The sequence below is a fragment of the Petaurus breviceps genome, unplaced genomic scaffold (assembly GCF_028583685.1).
Source record: "Petaurus breviceps papuanus isolate PSGF00001 unplaced genomic scaffold, PetGlider_PUasm1.0 129, whole genome shotgun sequence".
Taxonomy (NCBI): Eukaryota; Metazoa; Chordata; class Mammalia; order Diprotodontia; family Petauridae; genus Petaurus; species Petaurus breviceps.
In genome coordinates, this window is record NW_027185665.1 from 10,853,850 (window position 1) to 10,861,035 (window position 7,186).

General features: G+C 39.6%; 1 pseudogene; it reads right to left on the reverse strand.

Moving 5' to 3' along the window:
• Positions 1–698: 698 nt before the first annotated feature.
• Positions 699–1,848, reverse strand: LOC138173502 (general transcription factor IIH subunit 1 pseudogene; annotated as a pseudogene).
• Positions 1,849–7,186: the final 5,338 nt, after the last annotated feature.

Genomic DNA, 7,186 nt, shown 5'->3' on the forward strand with positions numbered 1-7,186 from the left:
TCTCCTCATGTTTAGAGTGACAGCTTTTGTGCTTTACTTAAAATACTCCTTTTTTTAAAACCTGTTTCAGTAAAGTACAAATAGAATCCAGTAAAACATGAGTATTCAGCGAAAGGGGAAAAAAGGACGTTTAATTTCTACACTGTGCCATATACTTAAAACCACAACTAGACAAAAAAAAAAAACACCCAGATTTGATCAATTCACCCTTTTTAAGCTACTTTTTATTTCTGATAGCAGTTCTTAATGCAAATCAAAAGCTGTTCTTGAGTAGCTGCAGTAAACAGTGTCTATATATATATTTGAAGGCAACTAGGTAGCAGGGTGGATGGAGCTCCAACTCTGAAGACCAGAGTTCAAATTCAGTCTCTGACACTTATTAGCTGTATGACCTTGGGCAAGTCACTTAACCCCAAATGCCCACCTGTGTGTGTATGTACATATGTATATGTATGTATGTGCGTCTATATACATGTATGTATATATATGCAATTCAATTTGTTTTGGTTCTGCCTTAATTTGCCTCCCAGTTTTTAAGTTTAACAACACCTCCTGTGCAAGTTCAATAGTTCCAGCTCCCAAGTCCAGTGGCTGCAGATATCCCTGCAGCTTCATCTGACCGTGCAGCTCAGGGTATATCCCCACAAGTGCGGCAGAGAGCACCCCAGGGACCAAAGCCTCTAATGCCCAGGTTTCCTTCACATCTTCTTCAGCAGGGACCAGAACCGCCATGTGTGGAGTTTATTGTAGTCTGTCTGTAGCATCTCTTCTATGTGACTTAACAAATTTGTGCTCAAATATCATCTCTGAATTTTCTCTTGGAATGGGTAGAGCTTAGTAGCTTAGAATCATTCCAAATCACTTTTCATTCTCACTACTTTTTCTTCTACTAATGGTGTGTTAACTGGAAAATAGGACCCCATATGTCTCAGCATCTCCTCCATGGTCACATATGTGTGTTTGAGCTCTGACTGAATGTCATTTGGCACCATATAGTTTATGGCTTGCTGTGATCCGCCCTGCATAAGTGCTCCTCCTGAGGACAGGGCTGTGATGGTACTACTTGTAGCACCACTTGAAAGAATCTGAGTTAGTTTCGAGTGTGTAAGTTTCCACCTCTTCCTTAATACTCTGAAACGAATGGATAATGTACTGACTTGTTGCATATTGGAGGGACTGAATTGGAGTTGGGCCATGATAATACCTATCTGACTTTTTCAGGCTTAGTGCGATTGTTTTCGTGTTATTATTTTCTCTCATTTTCATATTCAATGGATTCCTGTAACTTCACCCTTTTGCCGAGTGGCTAGAAAAAGTCTGCAACACCAGAGTTCCCATCTGGGCTGCTGTTTTCATTGTTATGATTATTTGGTGTTTCATTTTTTTTCCAAGAACTGCTGCCAGGACCGTAGCACTATGATGGTAAAATCTCTTGATGATTGTGGCATTGCTATTCTCCTTTATGGATTTTGAAGAGTGGGAAGTAGAAACCCCATAGCCCTCATCTAATGATTTATCTTCCAAAGCTGTCAAATCTAGTAGTGGGTTTTTTCCACTCCTAGTGATACCATGGATTTTAAACCCTTTTCATCCATCCTGGCACATTCTGCAAAGAGATCTTTTGACTCTATGTTGAGCTGATCCCAACGAAAATAATGGGATTTCAAAAATGGTATCCAAAGCTCTTTTCCTGTTATGCGGACCACTTTCTGCACATTTAATTTTTACTGCTGTGTAAGTCCTGGATGTGAACTCAGTGACATCGGAAGTTAAGTTCCACCTTGGGCCACTGCAATCCTGGGTTTGGGGACAGGCGTCAGCCAGGAATGCCCACATGCTGCCTGCCATGCTTCAGGGCCATCTGTCGCATTCCCGATGGGATGATGGGCCCAGGATTCCTCGGCACTCAGTGCCTCCCTGCCGGCCAGGCCTTCACGGGGCTGAAACAAAGAGGCGCTTCTTGCGCTTCCCCCGCTCTCCTTCCCTGGCCCCTGTTTCCGCTGCAGACTGTAGTGAGACCCGAGGGGGCAGCCCCAGACGACTCCACTCCACGCGGCTTCTCAGGCCTTGACTTGCAGCAGGCCAGGCCCGGCCCTCGGCGGCAGCGTGACCTTGGGAAGGTGAGGGGGCAGCGGCAGCCTGTCAGGAAAAGCTGGCGCCCCCTTTGTCACGTAAACCACGAGGGGCCTCTGCCTCCGTTGTGGCTTGGCCCCGATGGCTTGGAGTTCTCTGCTCCCTCTTCACCGAGGTTCTGGATCAAGCGCCATCCACCTTAACAATCCATCATTAATTCCACGTGAGACCCTGCCCAAAGCGAGCCGCCTTGTGCCCCTCTCCTGCGGATGTTGGCTGCCCGTCTTTTCTCTTCGTTCTGGCTAGATTTAGAATTCTCAATTCGTGATTTTAATTCTTAATATCTTCTCGCCCACTCTTGAGCTATGAATTCCTGTTTTATTTCATTGTAATGGTCAGAACCCATTCTCTGATTTTTAACGGGTTGATCTCGTATTTTTATAATGTATCCATTTTTACATTTTGTTTTATATGGTAAAAGATGTTGATCCGAACCTATTTTTAGTTAAACAGCTTTTCGGTTTTCCTGATAGTTTGTATTAAATAAGGACTCCAACCCCAGTAAGCTGTGATTTGGAGTTTATACAGTCCTAAAATGCTCCATGTATTTCTTATTGGTTTTATTTATTTAGTCGATTTTGCTGATCTATTATTTTTTAGCCTCAAGATAGTTTTGATATTTACTGACTTAGAGTATAATTTGAGATCTGGTAATGCTTGACTCTTTTCATACTTGAGATAACAGGTCCACCAAAGAAAATAATACAATATTTTATTGTGGTTATTGTTTGTTGGCTACAGAAAAAGCATTTGATTCCAATAGAAAAACTGCCTTCTCTTCCTACATAAATAGGACATTGGACTTGGAGTCAGGAAGACCTGTATTCCAATTTTGTCTTAAATACTTACTATGGGATCCTGGCAAGTCATCCTTCTGTGTCTCACTTTCCCTAACTGTAAAATGAGGAGCTTGAACTCAATGACCTCTGAGATTTTTTCCAGCTTTAAATCTATGATGCACTTCATCGATAGGCATTTATTAAGCATTTACTATGTGATGGGCACACTAAAATGATACACTATATTCTTTTATTATAATGGAGATAAATCTTGTTTCACAATCCTATGATTATTAATATCAAGTAATACATAAAGCAGGGAGATATGCTTGACTAAGGTATTCCCCATAATGGAAGAGAGCCAGCACACAGTCCAAATTTGAAAGGGATTTTTTTACAGATGATGAAGTACTGTTTGTAGATGATATGCTGATTGCATTAAGCCACAGAATATTGCAGAACTTCCTGGAAGAGACATGTAGCTAAAAGAATTTAACTTAACCACTCTAGAAAAAACAAGTAAATGAAGAATCTTTATCATTTAGACCATGATATAAATGATGTAAACAGTCTTATTTAAGACTTTTTTTTAATCAACAAGTAACATAGTTAGTTAGATACTGGAAATAGACAATGAGTTGGGCTCAGAGTTAAATAGGAAGAGAATAGGCTGGATTGTTTTGGAGAGCTTCAAAGCTCCATTAAGGATTCCAAATTTTCCCCTAAAACAAAGGTCCATTTTCTTAAGACCAGTATTCTGCAAGTATTTTTGCATAAGTCATAGAAAGCTACAATATCCATCAAGTTAAAAATGAGTATCACTTAAAGGGCACGACATGGTTCAACTCATTGCAAACAAGGAACCACGATGAACTAGAATAAATAATGTAATTAAAACATATGATGGAAAAAGAGTCTGGTTACATGGCATTTGGGGATGATGGCACAATGGGAAGCCACATGCTGTTATCCTTGAGAACCAAGAAAAAGTAAAGAAATAGGACGGTATATTGGGTGGAATCCCTGTGCCTTCATTCATCACTGATTGCAATACTTTCATACTTCAATGGACTGTCTTGCAAATTGATGTACACTCATCCAGTGGCCTTGTTTAGTCAGGTGGTTCCCTAGGTAAGTCTGTCATAGGGACAGCTTTTTTTTCTATATTGGTAAGATTTCCCATCTTTTGGGCAATATAGAGAAATGTGATCTATATGATTGCATAGTTAGGTTGATTAGAATTGAACTAATTTAACCAAGGACTAACCAAGGACTGAACCAAAGACTAAATAATCCAGAGATTATTTAGGATATTGTGAGAGGAACTAACTTTCCAAAATCCAAATCTCCTATGTCCATGGCATACCCATGATCTGCAGTCTAGTAACTGTTAAAAAGAGGAAATAAATTTAGCCTGGCATGATTTGTTCCTAATGAACCTATGCTATTACCTAGTGATCACCTCTTTTCAGCGCTCATACTCTCTCTCATTAATAATCCATCCGAAAGTTGACTCAGTAATCAGTGTCACCCTCTTTTCCTGGTGAACAGTAAGTGCTCAATAATTGCTTATTGGAGCATTCTTTATCTTTTTAAAAATTGAGTTGTTTGTCCATGTCCAGTCCTGGCTTCATGATTCCTCCTTCAGTGATCACCAACATTAGTTCAACAACCTTATCTCAAAGTTATTTCTCTTCTCTAGGATGTGGTTATTCTGCATTAAATGAACTCATTGAGAGCAGCTAGGTATTCTCATACTGTATCAAATATCCCATTTGCAGATTCCCTGTTGAACATCCCCTTTCCCCCAAATTTGAATACAATTCTCAGTGGTAGAGAATGGTGAAGCAAGATACAAATTAGGTAGTTCTGCCTTCTCCATTGTCTTACCAATCATCCGAAGCAAGAGTTCTCTCCTTACCTTAGTATCTATTTCATATAGTGCACAAAGTGCTGACTTCTAATATTGGAAGACCTGTGATCACTTTCTGTCTCTTAACACATCCTGGGTAAGTCACTTGACCTCTCACTGTTCTGGGCAACCCTCTAAGACTATAAATTACAGAAAAGGTGCTAACCTTTACTGGTGAAGGATTTTCTTCACCTCAGAGTTCTTCAGTTCTTCCTAACATTGAAATCACAGATCCTATTATTTATTAGGTATAAATACCACCTAACAGTGAAATCCCTAAAGATAAGAACAATTCTCCACAGGTATTTGTGAAGAAACCAAAATTGAAAATTTTTCATGAACTTAGCAGTGAACAAAATGAACATTTCAGAATATGAAGAACAAAAAAGTAGATTTTATATGAAATTGAATTGTTACAGGTAGCTTTTTAAGAGTGCAGGGGGTATTAAATTTAACTTGGTAGTTACAAAAGTGTTCCATTTGTGTCCCCTTTTGCACTTTGTTTTCTTCTTTGTACTTTTAAGATGTTTTATTGATGAGAAGCAACAAATTTAGAAGATGAGATAGATTCTGAGGGTAGACCTTTTCTAATAGCACCAGTCTGTTTTAATATAGAGGAGATGCAATATACTGGCCCTTTGGGGAGCATATTTCTGCCAATGCAAGGGAGCCGACAGGAAAAATACAATCTAGGAAACACGGTTTTTCTTCTTTTTTTGTTTCCTATTGGAAATTTTTCTCAGATGTGGAAAAGACTTGTTACTTCTTTCTGAGTCAGAAAGTTCTTGAAGTACATCTCTAGGGATGATTCATTCTTTTATGACTTTAATTGCGTTGGGGGAGAGTTGCAGTTCTTATAGAGAAGAAAGGATAGGGTGGTGGTGGCAAATTATTGTAGAGAGGTCTACTGTACCCTTTTCTGAGCAGAAAAAAAAAGGTCACTTTTCCAATAGATTGCCAAATAAAGCTCCTTGAACATGGCCGTGCTTAAGAAAGCCAAGAGAATGCTACTAACTGCTGGTATGGCCTTAGGTAAGTCAGTTAACCACTTGGAGTCAAAGGTTCCTTATCTGTGTAGCACACCCTTTGGAGCTATACCCCATGTACTTAAGGGCTGGATCCTAGTAGAATGGTTTCTGTGGTTAAGTTCAAGGATACCTGAGTACTATAGGTCCCCAGCCCCCACTAGTATGCTTTCCCTTAACAAACAGCCAACAGACCCAATTAACTCTTCGTAAAGACTTTTACTAAGATGGCATAATCAAAATAGTAGCTACAAAAAAAATCTATATACCCTTCCATAAACCAGGGGCATGCGTTACCAAAACGACACAGAGGAAGACAGTTCAAAGAGTACATACAGTGTTAGTGAAGCACACCTGTCAGATACAAGTATGGCAAAAGCCATTTATAACTCCTGGGACTTAAGGGTCTAGGATTCCTTTCTCTTTTCAGAGTCCTCAAACAGCTCTCCTTGAGTACAGCAGCTCTGCTGGGTGGTTACCCATCTGGGCCCTCTCCCTCGTTTAACTCTTAATTGCAGGGCCGTCTTTTGAATCCATAGCCAGCTATCTTCTCAGCTGCTTGTGGGGTCCTCAAATCTACTTCCTGTATCCAATGACTGCCTTTCTTTCTTTATGTCTGGAGCATGTGTCTGTTCTCTCAGTTATGCCTCAAATTTTCTCAAATTTATTAACTCTAAATCTCTTGCTTGGGGTGTCTTCCTTTTGGCAAGTGCAACTAGACACCATGGCCAGTGGGGCTGGGGATGAAAGAGGTGAGAAAAAGCCTTTCCTTTCCTCTACTACTTCTACATGTTCTCTTCTGAAAAATCTCTGCACTCCCTTAAATTAACAAACAGACCACTTTTACGGGTTACCCTGGGACATAGCCATTTTGTGTCCACCAGTGGAATTGTCCCTTCTGAATCACTCAGAGCAAAGTATTTACCACATAAAGGGATGAGGGCATGAATATATCTTTACAGTTAGTTTAACACCTTGTTAACATTTCTTGAATGCGTTCTGTTTTTTTCTGGCCTGGCAATTCCCCTACTTCTATAGAATGAAGAGGTTAGGCTAGAGAGTCCCTTAAGGTCCTTTCGAGGCATAAATTCTATGATACTATAAATCTAAGAAGATATGGAAATAAAGGCATATTGAACAGTCAGGTTGTTTTGGGGGAGAGAGAGAAGCATAAGAAGTTTGAAAGAAGGGAAAGTGATTCTGAATTGGAAGAATTAGGAAAAAGAATGAAATGAAAAAATCAATAACAAAGTTAGAAAAAAAAAAGGTAAGAGAGAAATCCATACAAGGTACAATAATGACAATATTAATATTTTAAATAGAGAAAATTCTACATT